Raw genomic sequence first — 21,588 nt, forward strand, 5'->3', positions numbered from 1 at the left:
GTTCTCAGTATGAAGAACTCCCGTGCAACGGAGTGCAGCACTGCACATAACCATCATTACAGAAATTGCTTTGTTTGCAGTTCTCACAGCTAAAGGAAAACAAAGCAATCTTTGGGTGGCTTTTTTTTTGCTGTGTGCCTTGTCTAAAACAAACACAGTCTCAGCATTTTAATCCAACTTACAAAACGTTTTGCAACAGTGATGCCTCTTTCATTTTGCCACAACCTCTGTCATTTTGCATCCACACCTCTTAACGAGCCTGAATAAAATACAGGGATTGATGTGAAAAAACGCTTCCTCCTGCAACTCACCTGGGGGGTTTCCTGTGCTGTAAATGCTGTGCTGAACTGTAATGCATTTCTCCATCCAATGTATTTTTTTGTAAGGTCTGGATGGTATATAAGTTCCATCATACAGAAATAAACACACTGATCAGCTCTTCAGCCTACTTGGCACGGAAGCTCAGCGAAATGCCACTTTATAAAGTTTAATTTGCAAACTGAAATGCTGTGACTAAGAATCTCTGCAGTTAGTAATCAATTCCAGGTTCGGAGCTGATGGTAAATCGCCTCAGAGCCACGCTGCAGTACCGCACTGCATCCGGAAGGTGGCGCAGTTCAGCACTACCGGCGGGGGGCGGGAGTATGCAAATCGACCTCGGCGCTAAGCCAATCAGCTTCCAGAGGGCGCGGAGCGGAGACAGATGGGAGCAAACCGGTCCGGTGTCGGGGCTCGGTCTGGAGCGCGAATGAAGAAAGAGAGAAGAGACAGCGTAGAGTCTACGGGGAAAGGCCGTCCAGAGCTGTTGGTCTCGATACTGCTTCCCGCTCTGACTTGGAGGAGAGGTCTCGAGATGCCAAGGTAGTAACGGGAAGACGCAGCGTGGTAAGTGTGGTGTGGTTACGCTGGGTCTTAATGAGAAGTTTTACAGGAGGAGTGCCGCTTGTGCTCAATACTCCGGAATGTGCGCGGTCAGCTTGCTGCTAACGCAGGGTGTTTTTTGACTCATGGGGTGAATGGCTGTTGGAACAGCGAAGTGTTGTGCCCTGTCGTTCCGAATCTGCAGCGGGCTCTCTCTGTGGTAATATTCTCCAGGGCCTGCTACGCGTGCTCCTGTGTTCCCGGAAGTAGCGTCTGATTGTAGTGGACGCCTACGCCACCGGTCCGCTGTTATCTATGGTTTTCAGTCCTCCAGAAAGTGAAACGCACGTGCTCAGTTACGCGGAAGTAGCGTCTTTCTGTAGGGACAGCGGCACGCTAGCAGCACGCTGAGCTCTTGAACCAGGGCCTCCTGACTCTAGTACGCACGCGCACGGCAACGCGCAGGTGCCGCCGTTCCGGTACGTGCAGTGTCGCACCGCAGTCAGCGGGGAGCAGCAAAGAGCCGTTGCGCATGCGCGCTGCTTGACCTTCACTATGGTTTAGCACGCGTGCGCGATTCACATGGAAGACCAACGGCCATAGAGTCTGCTGGAACCCGGAGCCTAGCGCGGCCTGCAGGAAGTCGCTATGTTTACTTCCTGTTGCGGCGGGTCGCAGCTACGTGGCGGCGCGGTGCGGATCGTGAGGTCCGTCAGCAGCGCGGAGCCTTGAGCTCCTTCTCTCGGAAGGGCCCCGGGCCCGCCGGCGGTGTGCCGTTCTGCACCCAGTCTGACCCACCGGGCCCGGCCTTGTGTTTTTCTTCCCGTGCTGATGCTGCAGCCGAGGCCCTGTGAGCAACAGTTACACTGCAGCACCCCTGCTGCCCAGGACGGCCTTCCAGTTAAAACCTTTCTGTATTCTTAAAATGCTTCTTGGTAAATGCTTCTAAGAAAGATGAGTGAATCAGTTTTAAACTAGCAAGCTCAACCACACCACGTAAACTCATCAGAAACGCTGACGTTGGATAGCATATTGCCGCTCACCGCACGTCCCCATCACGTTCTTCCTGGTCTTTTGTCCAAGCAAATCTTCCTACCAACAACATATCTGTCTCTCGCTTCTCTTCTCTCTCCCTATATGGACCTGGGTCTTCTTGTCCCCATGTGCCCATCAGCTCCACAGTGTGCTGTAGAGCACTGCAGAGACCTCTCAGTGCGCTCTTAAGTGCATTTCCCAGGGAAATCACTTCCCTGTCAATCAGATCCCACCACTTCAATCTGCTCTCATATTTCAGGGCAGCCTTCCTAGATTTCCTAAGTCTCCCAAGGGTCCCAGTGTACTTTAAGGCACCCTACAACAGTACCCAGAACCCCAGGGGACCACAGTATGAACCCCAGGGCCCTCTGTTGTGACACAGAGGTCTTTCAGGGCCCTACAGTGAGCTCTAGGAGAAGCTAGACACATCCCAGAGCTATTGAGTGTGGTCTCAGATGCTCTAACACATGTACGTTAGAAGTTACTACTGAATTCCAGGTGGTGAAGCAAGCTGATTCTTTACCTGTGTGTCTATATGTATATGCTTGGGTATGTGTGTGTAGAACTACATCCATATACATGGTGCTACCAGCGTAACACTCACCAAGCCATCCCCAAGGAAGCATTTCACACAAGAGATAATCCACATTAAGGAGTCTGGAGTGTGCAGAGCAATCCTTGTGAGGCCCCTGTGTGTTCAGATCCGCAGAGGAGCCTTCTTCTATCTCCTATGAAGAAAGGTTGAGGGAGTTTGACTTCTTTAGCCTGGAGAAGATCTCATGCAGCCTTCAATACTGAAGGGAGCTTACAAGCAGGAGGGGGACTGACTTTTTATACAGTCTGATTGTGATAGGAGAAGGGGGAATGGCTTTAAACTAAAAGAGGAGAGATTTAGGTGAGATGTTAGGAAGACATTTTTTGCTCAGAGAGTGGCAAGAGCTGGCAAAGGCTGCTGATAGAGTCTGTGGATGCCCTATCTCGGGAGACATCTGAGGAGCCCTGGGCAGCCTAAGCTGGTGGTTAGCAACAAACGCATGGTGAGGGGGTGATCTTTAAGCTTCCCTCCCACCTAAGCCATTCTGTGATTCTGTGATTTCGTACAGGGGTTTGTTTTTGCTGAAAGTGAATTGCTCTTCATACCTTTTCGAGGTACATATGTAAACAGGCTTAGGACATGAATTACTGGCTTTGTCCTTCAGCATGGTTTCTTGCTTCTGCTTCTATCCCTTATCAGAAATGTCTCGGGCTCCCATGGAGGTCTCCGAACTCATACAGAACGCCTTGGAGACCACTGGCTAAGGAGATACCCACTTCTGTCAGTAAACTTACTGGATTGTCTTTTGGCTGTTCACTCCAAACTCACTACTGCTGTGCAGCCAGGGATTGCAGCTTCTCCTCTGCAGAACAGCACCCAAAAGGCAGTTCATAGGGCCCTTAATATCAGCCAAAACATCTAAGCCACTACTGAGAGATGCTCTAGAATGGCTGCTGCAAACAGAGGTCTTAACTACTTTGCTCATTTTGTCTTTACTCAGTAGCACAGAAAAGTCAGTACTGCCTTGCAGCCAAATAGATATTTCTAGTTACAAGCTATGTATTTTTTTTTTTATCTTTTCTTTGCCATCTGCACAAAAACTGCAGATAGAACCTCTTTAAATAAAATGTTTTGCAGGTGAATTGCCATGATTTGAGAGTTGAGATAAGAACTAGAGGTCTTTATAGCTAAACCAAATTATCAGTCAATTAATCTGATTACAGGTGAAGCTATATTTCTTATGATGGGAAAGGTGAGCCTTCTGTTACTGACTATAATTACAAACATGGAGTGTATCTGCATCCCTTCTAGTGAAAACTATAAGCAGTTACCACAATAGGTCAGTGAGAATGGCTGTGTTTTATGTTGCCAGGAGCAGTGCTGCAGCCCTCAGTGGTTCTTGTTCTCACAGCCATGAACTCTGCATGGGGAAGAGCTGATCAGTCTGCTCCAGTGGCATGGTTGTAGGCATTATCCCCACTCAGACCTCCATGTGTGCAAACAAATCTCTCCACCATTCACAACTTTGGTCACTTATGTTTTCCCTCTCTTTCTCCCTCTCTCCACAAACTTTCCTTTCTTGTCCCTACACCTCCTAACACCCTTCTGTTCGTTTTTCCTTAAACAATTTGACTGCAATCGACAATATGGGTCAAACAGCTGCTCTTCAAGTTGCTGGATCTCAGGAGATTCTCCTACAATGAATCAGACTACTAAGATCACTGGATGATTCTACTTTTAAAGCATTCTTCCTAAGTTTTGACTATGGTTCCCTATTAGGTTCTGTGATAAAAACTTTGTCTCCATAAACTCAAAGCACGCATAGACATTACAGCAGGTGGAGAAAGCCCTATTTTGTCTCAAAGTGATTAGGCCACGTGACAGCTCAATGAGATAGCTTTTTGCTGCCTGTTTTCTTCAGTGGTGTTGCTCCGTGTCCCTGGTGCATATCTTTGAAAGCAATATGCACTGAGTATTTTCAAAAAAGGAACCATCATCCTATTGCTTGCTGGTTTCCACTGGTGTCACAGCTGTTGCTGTCAGAAGAACAGTTGCTTTCACTCACTGCCTCTAATAACCCCTCTATATTTCACATGCCAATACACAATCTATAGACCTGGGTAGCATGCAAACCCTTCCCGTCATAGTATTGCATTAATCACTAGCTTTCTTCTCCTGCCATCACTCAGCCTACCTGGTCCTGGATGGTTCTGTGACATCCACCAGTATGTGACGTGAATTTCAGCCTGCATTCACCATAACCACCTTATTGTTGGTGATGGGGAATGAGGCAGAATACCAGTGTCTGCATGCTACTGGCTCTGCGTGGAACAGCTGATCTGCTTACAAGATGCAGGTCTTTATATCCTAACCTAGCCCTACAAAGCATCTTTTCCTCTTCTTTCATCCACCTTTAGTTCCCACAGGCCTTCATTATGAAGATTTCAATTGATTGCTGCTAACATGCACTTGAGTCCAAATATCTGTGCTATTCATAGCCAAGCACTCATTCAGCTAAATGCTTGGCTGTGTGTCAGTGCTCCTTTGATCAAACTGAATAAAAGACTTAACCAGGTGTTCCTCACAGCCCCAGGTCATCGGAAGGAATTCAACACTGCAGGGATGACGTGCAGGAATAAAATCTCTCTGAAGTATGCAGCGTAGATGATGCCCAGGGCTCCAGCAAACAGGAAGAAAGATTTTGCCAAAGCAGGACTTTATCTGCTTAAGAAGCCTTTCAAAGGTATCTGCTAAGCGGAAGGCAAAGAGAGATGCTTACTTACGTGTGCCTAAGACTATTCTTGTGCTGCAGGGAGCAAGGAGTGGGCTGCAGACAGACACGTTACTTTCTGGTGGTATTTCTCTTGCTCTTATGTGATGGGGCAGAGATTTTTCCACCTCTTCTCAGACTCCTCTCTGTGCCTGAGTAATGCACGACCTTACAGCCACGTTTTTGCCAGGATAACATGAGGTTCTGCTCTATGGATGCACATGCCTCTTGGTTCTCGTTGTGCTGTTCTAGTGCTCTGCCACACACCCTCCTGGCTTTGTCAGCCTCCCACTTTCGTGCCACTTTTTCCACCTTTCATCGCTGTGAAGCCTCTGCGCAGGCGGTCACCGATTCCCGCAGAACTCTTACAAGTCTCATTGCAGCAACAGGGGGCACTCTCGCACCGCAGTCTCTGCACGGCCGCATTAGAGTCTATCAGCTCCGGCAAGCAATCATTTGTCACCGCGTGGTTAATTCTCCACTTTGCAACTGACTGCCAATGCTAAGAATACTCCTTGAAAACGGATAGCAAAGATGCGCTCCTCGGCTGCGTGAGCTTCCCTAAAGTTGCTTTATGCTGTCTCCAACTCAAGAACAGATGAGCAATTCATTCCATCAGTAGCTGAGAGCCTTTCATCTTATCTCATCTCATCCTTCTCTGCTTCTCTTTCTGTTTCCTCCCGCACATCAGCACTACTATCAGGAGGGCACGGCGTAAAGAATTTCATCAGGGGATTTGAAAGTAACCTGTCAAAGCAGCTGCTTTTAGTCCATCTCAGTTCCTTCACGTGCAGCATTGCTTGGCCCTGCAATCCAAAGGAGCAAGCACATGGCTGCTGCAAAGGAGCTGCCAAACACATCTGCACAGTGCAGCACTGCCTGCTTTGCTGCCTCAAGGTGCTCGCTGTGGGCCAGCAAGGACAGAACCAGGCCAACCCTGCCGTGGTTCTTCCTTAGAGCAGCACGGACTTCCCGAGGAACACGGTGCCCATCCCATTGCCCGACAGCTCTGCCAGCCTTCTGCCCTTTCTACACCATTCTCTCACTTCTCTTCTTGCATCTGCTCTGCAGACACAGGTTCTGCTGTTTGTTCTCGCTGCATGCCTGCTGAGGAATGAAATGGTGTGTCACTTCAGTTGATCCCTGTTGTGTTCTTCAGTTGTGATTCTTGCTGATCTTACCTACGCTTCCTTTCCTGTGCCTGTCTTACAGGCACCCATCAGAGGTTACATCTATGTACATTCTACACTGTCTTCAAGCTGTCCCAAGGCTTGGGATCAGCACTCATACGAAGCCCAGATTTTCAGAGCAGCTCTCTGTAGCCATGCAGTTGTACTGCTGGATTTGCCGATTTGCCATGTGCAACTAGCTCATTTGGTGAACAAGCTCCTGAGCTGCTCGCTCTGTCTGATACTCCCTGGACCAGAGGGAGAAGCCAATCCTACAATCCTACAATCCTGGTATCCTACAGGAAGGCCATGAACCTTGTAGAAAAGGCTCCCAACCCCTGCCTCTAGCACTGTATTTCACACGAACACAAAATATGGGAGCTGTTCTAGGAGCAGAGAGAAAACAGCTCCCAGCTGAAGGGTCTTGTCTGCCCTTTCTGACTTCCTGCACAGTGCCCTACTTCAAAAGGCAGTGAGTGAATGGCCAGAATCATTTCTTACCCTTTCTCCTAGAAAGACATGGTGTGGTGATTTGAAATGTGCATACTTCCTACAGACTAAAGGAGAGTTGGACAAGCTATCTTGCTTCTTGAGCAAGTGCTTTGGTCACTGGACTAATGGAAACCCATGAGTGAATGCTGCTGAATGTTCAGAAATACACAAATTTGGCAGCATATATTATGCTGAGAAAATACCTGGACTGGGGCCTTCATGTGGCTCAGAGGAACATTTGCTATTTGCACAATGACTGGACTGAAACTAGCTTTTTTTAAACCACCTCCACCATTCTGAGCTGACCTAGAAGAGGAACAGGACTTTATTGCATGTTCTTATTGCAAAATAAGCCAATGCAGAGAAATAGCTTCACTTTGGGACCTGTCACTAACACTGCACAAAAACACCGTGTATCAGGAGAGGGCTCTCATGCCCACTTGAAACCCAGAATTAGAAGTCAGCTAACAGGCAGATATCCAAACCTGAGTGTTCCTGCCAGTGCACCAAAAACCTGCAGCAGCAATTGCTTACATCTATAAAAATAAGGATTAAAGTTTTGTCGTACTTTAAGCCTTGAAGGAGAGCTGTAGTTAAAGCCAGACTGAAATTTTTACCCCAAATCCTAACTGAAGAAAAAAAATCTCTCCCTTAAGATGCTGTATTTCCCTTGTGTGCTTCACAGGGAAAGCCCAGTATTTTGGAAACATCGGTAGTCCAAAAACCCAAAGACTTCTATTTGCTCAAGAATTCTCATACATTCCTTCCTGGGGTAAAACAAACTGGAAATCCTCATCATTAGAGAAACAATGTTTATCAATACGCAGACTGTTAGTTTAAATATAAAATAAGGACAAAGCTTAATTTAAATCTACTACAGTTAATGAAAGGCCTCAGTAGCCCGAGATCCAGCTTCTCATAACCCAGAAGAGCAGAGGCAACATTAGCATCGTCACACTTCTGCCCTTAGCCATGACCCCTTTGGCACAAGGCTGAAACGCAGAGGGAGGGCAGGCTGCACTGCAGCAATGCAGGGTACAGGCTGCTGGTGCAGATGCAGGACAACCACTGCACACCGCCTCCTGTATGAACCTCCCTGCATTTTGTGTACAGAAAATCGTCGCTGTGGGAATGCATTCTTTTGTTGTTGTTGTTGTTGCTTTTTCCATGCTGCAGCAGCAGTTTTCCAGTACTCCTTTCGTTTTGTTATTCAGTTCTGCTCTGGGTGAAGTTTTCCCCATCTCTGTGAAATGTTAAGAGTCTGGTGGCTGGGAAGTATTGCACAGGTGTGGAGGAAGGGTAAAACGTGGTCATGCGTGGATGGAGTGGTTTCTTCCTGACAGTGATAAGAACCCAGTTGTTCTTGCAAGTGAAAGGCTCCGTCTTGTTGGCCATAGATAAACAGGTCTCATCTGGACTTTGCGTGACTGTGACATACAGGATGAGACCCTGCGTTAGCAAAAGGAACCAAGCGATGGGGTCAGAACAGGACAATGGGAAAAACTCTGTTACGGCTGGCCGTCGTGTTGATAAATGCAGCTTCATTGTTTTTTATAAACGAAATTAAACTTAATTTGCTTCACAGTGGCTAAGGTGCCGTTAATTCAAAACCCACCAAATTACTCACTGGACACAGTTAATAGTCAGCAGACCACATAGACCAGGCTTTGAAAGCATTTAATATTCACTGAAGTGCTGCTTGTATCCAATTATAACTCACTACTTGCCATCTTAATAATTTAAATCTGTCCACTCTTTAGAGAAGGGGAAAAAAAGCACTAATCAAAGACATGAATGCACCTTTTGCTTTTGACAGCATTAAATTAAAACTAAATGGTAGATCTTGAATGAGTTACTCTGCAAGAATAAAGGCATTAATGAGGTAATTTCATTATAGAGGCTCATCCAAGCCTATGTGAAAACAAGGGAAGTAAATGGAGAGGAAAGCCACCGAGGAAATTAGGGTTCCTTCCACACTAATTAATGTTTTGGGGCATTTAGTATAGGCACCAAATTAACTGCTCCAAAGAACTCCATTGAAGAAAAAAAATACATTGTTGCCCTGCCATGTAATTAGAAGACAGTACAAGGAGAACACTTAATGAGTATAAAGCCAGCCTTTAACTTATTCTGCCCAGCTTCTGAAAACATGCCATTGTGGAGGCCTAAGTTTAAGGAAGCAACAGGCGTACAATATAGGATTGTTTAGGTCCTTCTGTTCGGTGAGCTGTAAACAGGTAGCCCTGAATGAGAGACTCTGGGACTCCTGGGAGGCCCGGCTTCCCAGCAAAAAAAAGACTTAAATGCATCCAGAGGGAAGTAAAAAAGGTGAATAGGCCCAGCGCAGCTCGCCCAGTGAATGCTCACTGCTGTCTTAAAAGATTACATGATGTTGTGCCACCCCCTCTCATTGAGTTATCTTTACACTGCTTTTGTCTCCTCTAATTGGAGCTGATGAGGTGCTAATTGGTTGCTTTTTAAAAAAAGCACTGCTTAAGCACTGGCAAGCAGAGTAAGACAGCGTGAGTGGAGTTAATGAGGGCTTAGCACCCCACAGACCTCAAGCAGCCCCACCGCCATGTATAGGCATGCCTTCCTGTCGGCACAAACGAGCACGTGAAGGGACGGGGCTGAATTTAGGTAAATGTCAACGGGAGGGTTGTAAGAAAAGGGGCAGCGCCAGGCACGGCGGAGCCCGGCTGCACGGCGGGCACCCGATGGCCGCCTCTGGCCAAAAGGCGTCTTGTTCCGGGAGGGCTGACGGGTCGTTTGTGCTAAGAAAGAACGTGAAGAATCTCTGCTCTGCTGCTGACGTTGCCCGGCAGTAGCGAAAATAATCCCGCAGGTTTATTGGACGTGATGCTGCAGACGTACGTGGTGAGCACAATCTTCTGCCGTGTCTGAGTCTGCTTATATGTCGTCTACGCAGACGTGTGGCACAGAATGATCTTTCAGCATCCATGAGGCTGTGTTTTGTACATACATGTGATGCCTTTGGGGCTCCAGGAAGAAGCTGGCCCATCGCAGAACCACCTGGGTTGGTAAAGACCTTCAAGCTCATCAAGTCCAACCATCAACCTGACACTGGACTGTGTCCCTTACTGCTATAGGCAGGCATCTCTTAGACCTCCCCCCAGGGAAGGGGGACTTCCCTGGGCAGCTCTAAATACCTTACGTCGTGAATAAAAATTCTGCCAAGTGTCTAAAATGCTTATTTAACCGAAGTCCAGCTGAGCTTCTGCACTGCTTGGTGCTCCCAATTTCTACCTGTCACTAAAATACACGGACCTGAATAACAAAAAAGGACTTTCGTGCAGCACTTTAAATTCTGTACTTGGTGACTGTAAGATTTTAAACACAAGCAGCTGTCATAAAGTCACGCAGTAAATAGAACAGATTCATAGAATGGCTGGGTCCATCCATAAGCTCCCCTCCGAGGACCCTAAAGGTCATCCAGTTCCAACCCCTGCAGAGGGCTGGTTGCCCCCACCAGGTCAGGCTGCCCAGGGTCCCACTCAGCCTGGCCTTGAATATGACATTACAATTAAATATGATATCGCAATTAGACTGAATGTTAACTGATGTTTGCTATCTGATGCTAGGAAATGACTTAAATACAGTTTGTTTAGACTTCATTGGAGTGGGAAAGAAGTCTTGTTTGGAAAAGAGAGTTAGGCATGGCTATGGCTTTATTACATGAAAAAGATTCATTTAGAAGGTAGATTTTGCATACCTCCATAATCTGTGGATTGTGTTTTCTAGCCAGCACTCTCACTGCTGTGTGGTAAAACCCTATGTTGATATATGAACTCCAGCAGAGGATGTGATGTGACATTGCCAACTCTTCTCCCCTCTTTCACAGACTCCAAACTCTTCAAAATCCCTCTGGGAAAAAAAAAAAGAAAAAAAAAAAAAGTGGTAGAAGCAATTAAAACTATAAAACACACGGTCAGTTCAGGAACATGATACGCCCCTTATCAAGACAACTCAGACGGCCTATTTATGCTGAAGAGAAAATAACAGTCAAGGTCTCTCCTTTCATCTTTTTTTCTTTTTCTTTTTGGCCTATATACCTAACCATAGTTAGAAAAACCAATTAGTTTGCAAACAGACAGTTACTTGGATGTGTGTTTATGCTGGGTAATTTGTACCCCTATTCACTTTCTAAATAGGATTCTGTTCACTCTTATGCATGGGCACTTGCTTTTCTTTCTGTTGTCATGAAAACCAGGGTTTTCTTAAAGGCTGGAAAGAAAGAAACTTCCTAGTGGATGAAGTTAGGATTAATTCCTCTCAACATTTGTTCCCAGAGCTATCCATCTATGGACGCTCATCAAAGCACAGCCCTTTGCTTTAAGAGGTCCCAAAGGATGCGGAGCTAAAAAATCTTTCAGTTCTTTCCCTTTAAGTTTAAATGAACAAATGTTTTATCTTCCTCCTGCCTCCGATTTATGCACTGAAAAATCTTCACGTGTTTTCCATGGTAGGTATAATTGTGCCTGCAGAGATCTGCACTCTCATCACGGTTACCTGCTGAGTTCTCACAGAATCCTTGCAGGAGGTAGTACCTTGGGTTTCCTTTGTTTCCCATGGGATTAATAGCTGCTGATTTACCCCTAGCCAGTGTGACTTGGGTTGTAAAATCACATGCTGTGCGTGCCAAGATGTAATCCTTAAACATATTCTACCCTCTTTCCATTTCCTCCTCCAGTTCACTTTTTGCCTTACTGCTATTAGGCAAGGTGCTTTCTGGACCCCCTCCCTTCCTAATGACCATGGCCACAAATTGGTGCAAAACGTGGCCAATTTAAGTAGAAATTACCTTCATTTTCTGAAGGTGATCCTATTCTTAAGAAGAAGAAAAGACAAGCAGGCTGGGGTGTTTCCCCAGCTCCTGGTGATCCCAACCCTACGAGGAGGGAGCTTCGTTGCTCTGGATGCTGCTTCATCAGCCGCAGCTTAGGGATACACACAGATGACGAATGCAGCCCTACTACACCAGAGGAGCAAGATAAGTAGAAGCCACTTAGCTCACCCTATAGGATGGCATATCTCACCTTTTGCTAACGAGGAGTCTGAAGTGCCTTGAACCACCCCCCCTTTCGGTGGATTTGGGTCTGGAAGCCTTATCTTTTCCTCTGGAAGTGGTGAGCAGTTTAGTGGTTGCAAAGTGCACGTAGCAAATGTCAGGTGGTAAAAATCACATTTCTCATTAATGTTGCACCTGCTAACGCAGAAGTATCTTTCTGTTTCTGCTGAAACTTGTTGCTTGGGGTACTTCCACGTCAGATCATGCGTGAGTCCAAACTAGTGGCTCCTGCCTCCAACTGCTGATAAATCTCTTATCTCTGACCTCCAAGGGGATTTCTCAGCTATTCCTTTATATTCCCAATACAGTGGAACAGCACCTTCTATAGAAAAAAAAAAACGCTTTCCCACAGCCACTGCCATCAGTAATGCCTGCAGGGAATGAAGCAGCAGAGGAGAGCTGGGTGAGTGAAAGGAGAGCTAGATGTGCTCTGGAACCCTCCTGCAGTGACCCAGCGCTGGTAGCATGTCTCAGAGTATGAGCATATGTTTTCCTCTGAACTCTGAGTGTTGCTTCTGCTTCAGGCAGTAGTCTTAGTGAAACTCAACTGAGCAGAGCTTTCGTCTGACTAGTTATCCCTTTGGGTACCAACATTGCTGAGGATTCCTTCCTTCTCACACCTAAGAGCAAAAGTGTGCAGTGCACATTCTTATGCTGAAAGTGATTGGGATGGTCCTCTATCCAACAAGTAATGCTTTAGGGACTGATCATTCTTTAAATTATCTTATCCATTACAATTAAGAGCTATATTGCATTAGAGAAACAATGAAGTAACGAAAAACATGCCCAGCTGCTGAAAGGAAGGTCAGTTGTCAGGAGGCAGACAAGTACAATGGAGAAGGCAGACAGGTTAAGTAACATAAATGAGATAACAGGAACGTAGCAGAGGTGAGATGAATAGCATGGGGCAGACACCTGACAGGCGAAAAGGGCTCACTGAGTGGAAGAGAAGCAGCAGTGAGAGCAGTGGCTGGTTCCTGTTGTGCTGTGATGAGGATCACACGAGCTCCAGTTGCCAGAAGTCCAAAGCTGGGGATGCCTCTGTGTTTTTCGTGATTCACTTTCAGGTCATTTGCTTTTGAAAATTCTAAATTGGATGACTTCTAGTGCTCAAAGCAGTTCAGACGTTTCCAAATCAGTTCTGCTCAGTGTTTAAAATGTCAATGGAATCAAGGAACAGCTGACTGAATGTCGTTACTTTGCAATTCCAAAACTGAATAAAGCACAAAGGGAGGAGAGTATGACTGGGGTCGAACTGCTGTGCCACTCCACTTGCCTTTTGGTGACCAAAAAAGGATTCTTGTGTGGTGAGATGCACCCACCAGTTTCCATCAGATGTTTATGAAAGCTAAAACTGTAATTAATTACCACCGTGGGGTTTCTGCAGCTTTAGGCCACACTTAGGTTAAGTCATTTGACTTTTGAAACATGTTAAGCCCTCGGCAGTTCATTAATTCTTGTGTCTGTGGGTTTAGCCACCCAATTTATGCATCTTTTTGAAATCCATCCTCTTTTACTAAGCAGGTCATAGTTGGTGACTAATCATTATTTCTAAGGTTTAGTCTTGCTCTGGGAATAGTAATTAGCAAATGATGTATCCTCTTTTATTTTTTTTTTCCTAAATCTGTGATAGCATCCCTGAACTGGTGTCTGAGAAAGATGTGCTTTGCCTTTATCTCATCCCTGTACCTTTGCTAACTAGCCTATTGCTTATTGTGAGAAGTTGAGTAAACAGGAACCACAATGTGTCCGAACAGTGCAAAGTATCTGCTTACTTCTCTTGCATTTTTTTTTTCTGTGTCATTAACAGTAAGTATCTCCTCAACAGAAGCGCTGAAAAATCCTGCAGTCATTTTGGAAGTCAAGGGCTTGCTGAAGAGTATCTGATACCCATTGTGGAAGCTGCAAAGCCTCATCATAACCTTATTTGCATGTTTCCCACCTCTTAATCTGAGAAATACCTAAATTAACCCCAGGCTTCGTTTGTTACCGTTGGTAAAGTTTTGTCTGGTACATCTGTTGCATCAGGTGCTGAACTGCAAATCAGGCTAGGCTAAATGCTTTCCTGAAGTCTCAGCGTCTCAGTGGGGCTGGGATTCTGCCTAAAACCACCAACATGAATAAGAAGATAAGTACCAACATTACTTTGCAGCCTCAGCTGTGTTCAGTCAGGCAGGATATTTTTATTTGTTTCACACCAAGAAAAAATAATACCAGAGAACCTCCAAGTGGTTTTTGGCACATCTGAAAGCTTTCTGTGGGCTCACTCAGCAGTCACGTGTACTAGTGCAGCATGCACCACAGCACTGTGTGGGAGACATGCAGCTCAGAGCAACACCACAGAACCCTTTCTGGAACAGAATGGCCTCACCATAACGTTTGAACCAGGATACACTATTCGAGAGGCTCTGATGTTAGTGCAGGCCAGGGGCTTCAAAAACACAGCGTGAATGTTGGGTTTTCCAGATGAACTTCATTACAGCTCATTATAGTTACTTTTGATTCTTCACAATTAAAATAAACAAAGAACCTTATTTGTTCTTGTTTGTCCCCAGCTCAGTCTGTAGGGCATTTTCACATGCAAACAAAGTGTCACAACGCTGCTCAAGTCCTTTAACAAATAAGTAAGACAGTATTGTGATTCTTTCAGTTGGAACTGTGAAATTTGAAGAATAAAGCAAAGCAAGGCTCATCACAGGAAGCAGGCAGAAATGAAGGGATTCTGAGGGTGAACAGTCCTGCTCAGGGCATGGAGGCTGCTCCCAAAATTGCTTGTGCAGGTACTATGGCCTTGTCAACATTATGTGCTCAGCAGTTGCAACAAACGCAACTGTAATGTTTTGCATGAATTCTATCTGCAATTGTTTAAACCCACTGCTTTTTTAAAGACCATTACCCTTTTTAACAATTACCTCCAGCATAACTGGCTTTTTATGGCAGGTTCTATGGTATGTATTAGAGAGAGTGGAGTGTGCAAATTCCCCCCGCGCCTGTAGTCGTGGTCTGCTGCAGAACAGCCTGCCTCTGCGCAAAGGCTACACATGAAAATAGCAGAGGGAAGGTGAAATCAAGCATCAGTTACACATGCACAGTGAAAGAGCATTTCCAAAATGCATGCTATAGAGGTAGGTGTAGCTGCATTCAAGACGCAAGGATGGCCCAACTGTTAAAATGCATCGTATGACAACGTCACCTGATGGTAGCAAACAGTAGAGGGCACTTGCTTGTTCTAAAGAAAGCTTTGGAAAACACCCATGGTTGTTTCTCTTAGAGATCATAAGGAATCAGTAGGGTGCAAATGAACTGAGAAATCATTTCATGTCTAACAGGCCACTCCTATTTAGGTTGGATATTAGGAAAATATTCTTCTCAGAAAGAGTGGTGAGGTTGGAGCAGGCTGTCTGGGGTGGGATCAGCATCACTGAAGTGTTCAAGAAGGGGGTTGTGTGGCTCTGAAGGACGTGGCACACAGTGATCACAGGCACGGGCCTGCTATTCTCATAGACATAAAAGAAGGAATTTCTGAAGTTAGAGGGCTTGGTTTCAAACCAAAAATCTGACCATTTCTCCGGAGGGAAAAGAAAAGCATTGCTTTCCCTTCATAGCTCCCAAGTGAAAAATAAAAGTGCCCAGCCAAGTAGCCGGATCTCCTGGCCGTGCCGGTGACGTTAGCTCTCCATGCTGGCAGTGAGAGGAGAGCTGCCCGAGCGCAGCGTTACACCTGAGCACGGTGCGCAGCCCGGGCTGCCTGGCTGGCGTCGCTCCGGCCCAGCAGGGCCCACGGATGCGTGCGTTAGCAGCCGCAGTTACACAGACGCCGGCGGCCTCATGGCGAGAGCGCAGCAAAATCCCTCGATGACGATGGAGAGCCATTTCGGCTTTGAAAAAACACAGGCTTTGCCGAGCGTCATTGTTTTGGACTTCTCTTGACCTCGCGCGGCAGAAGGCTCCCGCTGGCCGCAGCTTTCTGCCCAGCATCCCAGTGATGACCAGTTCTGCAGGCGTTTGCTTCTCGCACCGATTCGCGGGGTGGAAGCTCTGCCTGCCCTCCCGCCCCAGCGCCAGCAGCCCTCTGCTCGGGTTGCCCTGGAGACAAAGCTTCCTGTGCGTAATCCAAGCTTATCCAGCTCCTTATCCTACATGTGACCCTTAATTACTTGCTAAATTAGAATGGTTTTCTGAAAATCACAAGGGGAGGTTAATATGTTCTTCCAGAGCTGGTCAAGCTAAGATGACACTAAATTCACAGGGAATTCAAATTACATGATCCCTGAAGGCGTCTCTTTCAGAAGGAAGATGAACTTTCCCAATAGGAGGCAGTGTGCCATGATAATGCTTCTGTCACTCACTTTCCTTGTCCTGCTTGTCTAGCTACAGCTTAATCTGCTATGAACAATCTAGTGAGTAAGTATCAGGTTGATTAATTATGGTGCAAGATTCAGTAACTGCTTGTCTTCTATAATTATCACGGTTATTGAAATTAAGTAACACGCTTCATACATGGATTCCTGGACTAAAAGAAATAACACAGGAGAATCCTCAAAGCTGTCACAGGGAAAGTGAGGAAATAACAAAAGAGGGTCAGAATATTAATTATCTCCTTAGGATGACTGTACATTTGAAGATATTCTTCATACGAGAAGTGACTTCACTACTTCTGCACGTCCTCAGAGACAAAACAAAGTTGGTCTGTGAAAGTATTGCTTCTGTTTTCTGACAGCACGCCTTTCTTTCACCACTGTGACAAATGGAGGTTGCAGATAAGCTCACCTATCTTCCTGCTCGGAATTTCTCAGTACAAAACAGCATATGTCAGAATTGTGCCGCTAGAATGGTAAGCAATGGCTTCCTCAGCGCTTTTTAGAAAGGCAACACCATGACCTCATTATTATTTTTTTTTTCCATTTTCTTTCTTTTCTGCGTTTGAATTCATGTATTATTTGCAGGACAGTGCCGAAGGAAGTTCTAACAATTAAGAAATGATTTTTGTTTCCTTAGCAGGAAGGAACTCAGTGAGCTCGGCACTGAGCTCAAGTAGTCAGAACAGCTTGAAGGGATAGCTTGCTTTCACAGCGTTTTGAGCACTTCTCCCAAAAGTCAAAGTTTTCACAGAAGCACAGAATTTTGAGATGCTTGCTAAAATATAGATAAATAAGAGATATACAAGTATGTGCTTTACACATGCACTGTAAAAAAGAAAGCATTTTCTTAGGAAATCCATGCTTCCCTTCTTTCAGATTCTGCATTCAAACTATGAGGATGAAAAACAAGCTCGCTGCACTCAGTGATTTCCTCTGCCTTCAAGTTCACCATGCAACATTAGGAAAAAGCCAGGGACCTTCCTGGTACCACTGCCTTCTTTGAAGAAGGGTTCAGAAGTGTGGGCCAGATTTTCACACTGCTTACAGGAAGCTCATGACTGCCATAGGAAAAGAGACTAAATACATAAATAAATGAATGGAGAGCACAGGGTCTGGTGACACAGATTCCCCTGGGGACAAAGGAAAGACAGTTACCGTTCTCTCTCAGTCCACTGAGAACGTGTAAAAGAACCAGCAAAGTGTCATGTCCTCTGCTATCCCCTTGTGTAGACCGGACCAGAGCAGTGTCGAAAGGAAGAATATGCTACGTAATCTTTTTAAGTGCTAGGCTACAATGCCGCAGCAAGCTGTGACTGGTTTCTCTTACAGCAAAACCAACAGGGGAATGAAGGTATCTGAATAAGAGATCCCTTCTAAAAATACCGATCCTCTTGTACGGCTGGATTGACATCACTACCGGGAATTAAGATAATTAATTTGAGGGGGGGAAAAAAAAAACACTTGAAATTGTGCCCAGCTGCTCTTAAGATATCTGCAATCCTTGTTTATTTCTTTGTTTTATATCCTTTTGATCTCTAGCTTAGAAAAATAACAGAAAGGAGTCATACAATAATGCTTTGTAGCCTATGGCATATTCCATTTCAGGATCCTAACAAAAGGTCGGTAGGCATATAAGAATAGTTTCAGTGTAAGTTTAGTTCAGTCTGGAAGAGCTTTTCAGTTCCCTATGGGAAAATAGAGCAAATTAGTTCGAGAAAGAGTAACAAAACAAAGAGTGCTTGAGGGACCTAGGAAGGCAGGCAGCAAGATCCTTCAGTTAGCCAGTCTGGCAATTAACTCATCACAAAAAAAGACTTCTGCGGCTTTCCCGGTGACTAACAGACCCTGCCAGCGAGGTCTCTTAAGCTGCAGGGTATGGCAGGTAAGCTCTGAGCATTTCATGGGACATTTCAACCCACGGTCATCACAGGCTTTCTCTGGGCCTTCTGTGATCACTGCTGCCTCAGTGGGGAGCAGCAAGAGCTGTGTGCTGGCACGTCAGCTGCTCCAGTTTGTAGCCCAGTATATAATTTCAAATGTGGCTGCTTTGTCAGCAGTTTGCACTAAGAAACTTCTCTGAGGCTGCAGTACACACTCCTTCTGGTCGGCTCCTCTAGTACCATTATAACCTTTCCAAGTACCAGAGCAGGCTTGCCTGCAGGGCTGGAACTTTTGCTTTGTTTCAAGGCTGAAACAGACCACAGACCATGGAATATTTCTGTTTTCTAAAACATGCAACTAGGGGTCACTGCTTCCTTTTACTGCTTTCTTTGAGTCAACAGCAAAAAAAAAAAAAAAAAAAAAAAGATATCAACAGATCTTACTGGAAGCACATCCACGGTATTTTTTTTATGTGGCTACTAAGGATTGATGCCAGAAAGTTGCTGGAAATTAAATGTGTTAGCGTCGTAATTAATGCTAAGAATTGCATTTTGACAGTTTTTAGTCTGAAGAACTCTTTTCCTCTGGTGTTTAAGGAGTCTGCTAGTGATCTAACTTATGCATAAAGAAGGATGTGCAAGCCACAGATTGCAAGAGCATTATCCTGCTTAGTCTAGGGAGAGAATACAGATTGTTGTTATTTAATGACAGAGAGGAAAAATCATCTTCCCTGATGCGCTAGTGATGCTGTTCTGTTAGGGTGCTGTTGGACACCTTATATTCAAGGGAGCTTTTGCTGTGCTATGACTTTGTTGTCCACCAGGACCTGAAGTCATTCTCAGTAGGGCTGCCTTCCATCTGGTTGCTCCCAGCCTCTCCTGGTGCATGCGTTCCACCCCTGGTGAAGGACTCTGCATTTCCCTTTGTTGAACTTGAGGAGATTTTGATGGCCCATTCCTGCAGCCTGCCCAGGACTCTAGAAACAGACCTACAGTTATAAGCCAGGCCTAAGAAACTGACAGACTTTCTTCTTCTAGATAGAATAAGGCTAAGAAAGTTGATGGAAGTGTGTATGGGGTAAGTAGAGAAAAACTGGTTGTTCATGTTCATGACACTCCTTATTCTGAGCATTTAGAGCCTTAGTTGTGCTGTTCTAAGCATTGCTTTTTGATTATGTAATGCTTAGGGGTTGTTTCTGTTTTTGGACTGGGTAGACAAAAACTTTACACTGTTTGAAAAGCCAGAAAGGGCCACGAAAGCAAATCTCATATAAAAATGCAGTCTGTGATTTTCTTTTTTTTTTTTTCTAGAAAATTGTAAATAACCGTAGCGATATTTGTTCTGCATTTGCACAGGTACGCATAAAAAGCTCACTGGGACCACTCACATCATTTTCAGTCATTACCATAGCCAGTGGCAGAGAGTAACTGAAACGTGCATGCTTTGTAACATCTTCAAATGTAGGCATCTGTAAACTGAGATTCTCTTTTGGAAAGCTGGTACATGATTAAAACATGGTTGTTGGAATGTCTCTGACTGCTTTGAAGTAATCTAAAGGCTTGTATAATGGATTAAAAAGATTCCTTTTGTGTTTGAACAAATACAGATGGTGTTGAGAAGCATCTTCCTGACTGCTCTAGACTGCAATAAACAAGAGAGAAACATGTAATGCTGCTGAAGGACGGTGAAGAGAGGAAGATCAGCTACCAAGCCATATGATGTGAGTGTCAGATTAAATGAAGGCACACGTGATAGAGATGTCTACCACAGACCTTGCTTTCTCTATCATTTATATGAGGAAAATGGTACTTCTAAGGTCCACTTTGATGTCTTTCAGGAATCCATTTAAGAAAAACTTGGGGGTCTGAGAAGAACTTGTGGGTTCTGGTAGACAAGAAGCTGCACATGAGCCAGCAGTGTGCGCCTGCAGTCCGGAAGGCCAGCTGTGTTCTGGGCTGCATTAAAAAGGGGTGGCCAGCAGGGAGAGGGAGGTGATCGTCCCCCTTGATTGTCCCCCTCTGCTCGGCTCTTGTGAGGCCCCATCTGCAGCGCTGCGTCCAGGGCCCCCAGTACAGGAAAGATGTGGAGCTCTTGGAGCAGGAGCAGCTCTCCTGTGAGGAAAGGTTGAGGGAACTGGGCTTGTTTAGCTTGGAGAAGAGAAGACTGCAGGGAGACCTCATTGTGGCCTTCCAGCACTTGAAGGGAGCGTATAAACAGGAGGGGGAACGGCTGTTTGTGAGGGTGGATGGTGGTAGGACAAGGGGGAATGGTCTTAAACTGAGAAGGGGAGGTTTAGGTTGGATATGAGGAGGAAGTTTTTCACTCAGAGGGTGGTGAGGCACTGGCACAGGTTGCCCAAGGAGGCTGTGGATGCCCCATCTCTGGAGGCATGGATGTGGCTCTGGTGGTTGGCAACCCTGCACACAGCAGGGGGTTGGAACTGGAAGAGCAGTGTGGTCCTTTTCAACCCAGGCCATTCTATGATTCTATGATATGAAAAGACCCTTGCTCACTTCACTATGCTTGCTATACAGGGAATCCAGAATGGTAACAGCAGAGGTAAATTCCTATCCTGTAGATGTAGATATGCAGGAACTGAAGTTAGATTAATCTATTATGTAACCACAGACAAGCCAATTACTAACTATCTCAGGCTAGGGCCACATTCTAAAATTTTGCCTGTGTTAATGACAGGAAGCGGTACTTTTCTGCTCCTGGACACAGGGGCCTGGGCACCCTGCTCTGGCTGGCACCAAAGGCGCAGTGGTTGGACCAGATGGACCAGAGGTTCTTCCAACCTCAGACAGTCTGTGATTCTGTGACAAATATGTTCTGGTTGTGTCCTCAACTAAATTATCGCCAACTTTGCCATGTATATGCAATTCTGAAGTGTAAGAAAACTTGCAAAGTTTACTGACAGTTCTTGCTGTTAAAGAAGACGCCTTAGATGTATCAGTGAGATCCTTTGTGCTGGTACACACTGTGCATAGCACTGTGCTTTCTGTAGAAAAACTTGGATGTCAACACCTTTGCAGAACTAATACAATGATAAATAAGCTCATGTTAACATTCCGCAAAGCACAAGGTGCTTTTGTAGAACTAAAGAACTTCAGCAATGAGGGTATTTTCTGGGATAGAAGTTATAACTGAGACCACAGTGGTCTCAACAGTAGTTTTTGCAACCAGCGCGGCCTTTCATGATGTTCTCTTTTACCCATCAGTACTTGAGCACAAGTCTTACAAGGAGCAGCTGAGGGAGCTGGGATCGTTCAGTCTGGAGAAGAGGAGGCTCAGGGGAGAACTCATTGCACTCTACAACTTCCTGAAGGGAGGCTGAGATGAGGAGGGGTTTGACCTCTTCTCCCCGGCAACAAACAGGACCCAAGAAAATGGCC

General features: G+C 45.5%; 1 long non-coding RNA gene across 2 annotated transcripts; it reads left to right on the top strand.

Moving 5' to 3' along the window:
* Window positions 1–718: 718 nt before the first annotated feature.
* Window positions 719–21,450, top strand: LOC122175044. Of its 2 annotated transcripts, none has more exons than XR_006177299.1 (5): window positions 719–861; window positions 17,189–18,194; window positions 19,066–19,270; window positions 19,800–19,913; window positions 21,415–21,450. It is a non-coding gene; the product is annotated as an uncharacterized LOC122175044 (long non-coding RNA). The 2 variants fall into 2 exon arrangements; XR_006177298.1 differs by lacking the exon at window positions 21,415–21,450 and adding an exon at window positions 20,031–20,121.
* Window positions 21,451–21,588: the final 138 nt, after the last annotated feature.

Source organism: Lagopus leucura, unplaced genomic scaffold (genome assembly GCF_019238085.1).
Source record: "Lagopus leucura isolate 7727_CA_CO unplaced genomic scaffold, USGS_WTPT01 Super-Scaffold_650, whole genome shotgun sequence".
In the NCBI taxonomy this organism is placed as follows: Eukaryota; Metazoa; Chordata; class Aves; order Galliformes; family Phasianidae; genus Lagopus; species Lagopus leucura.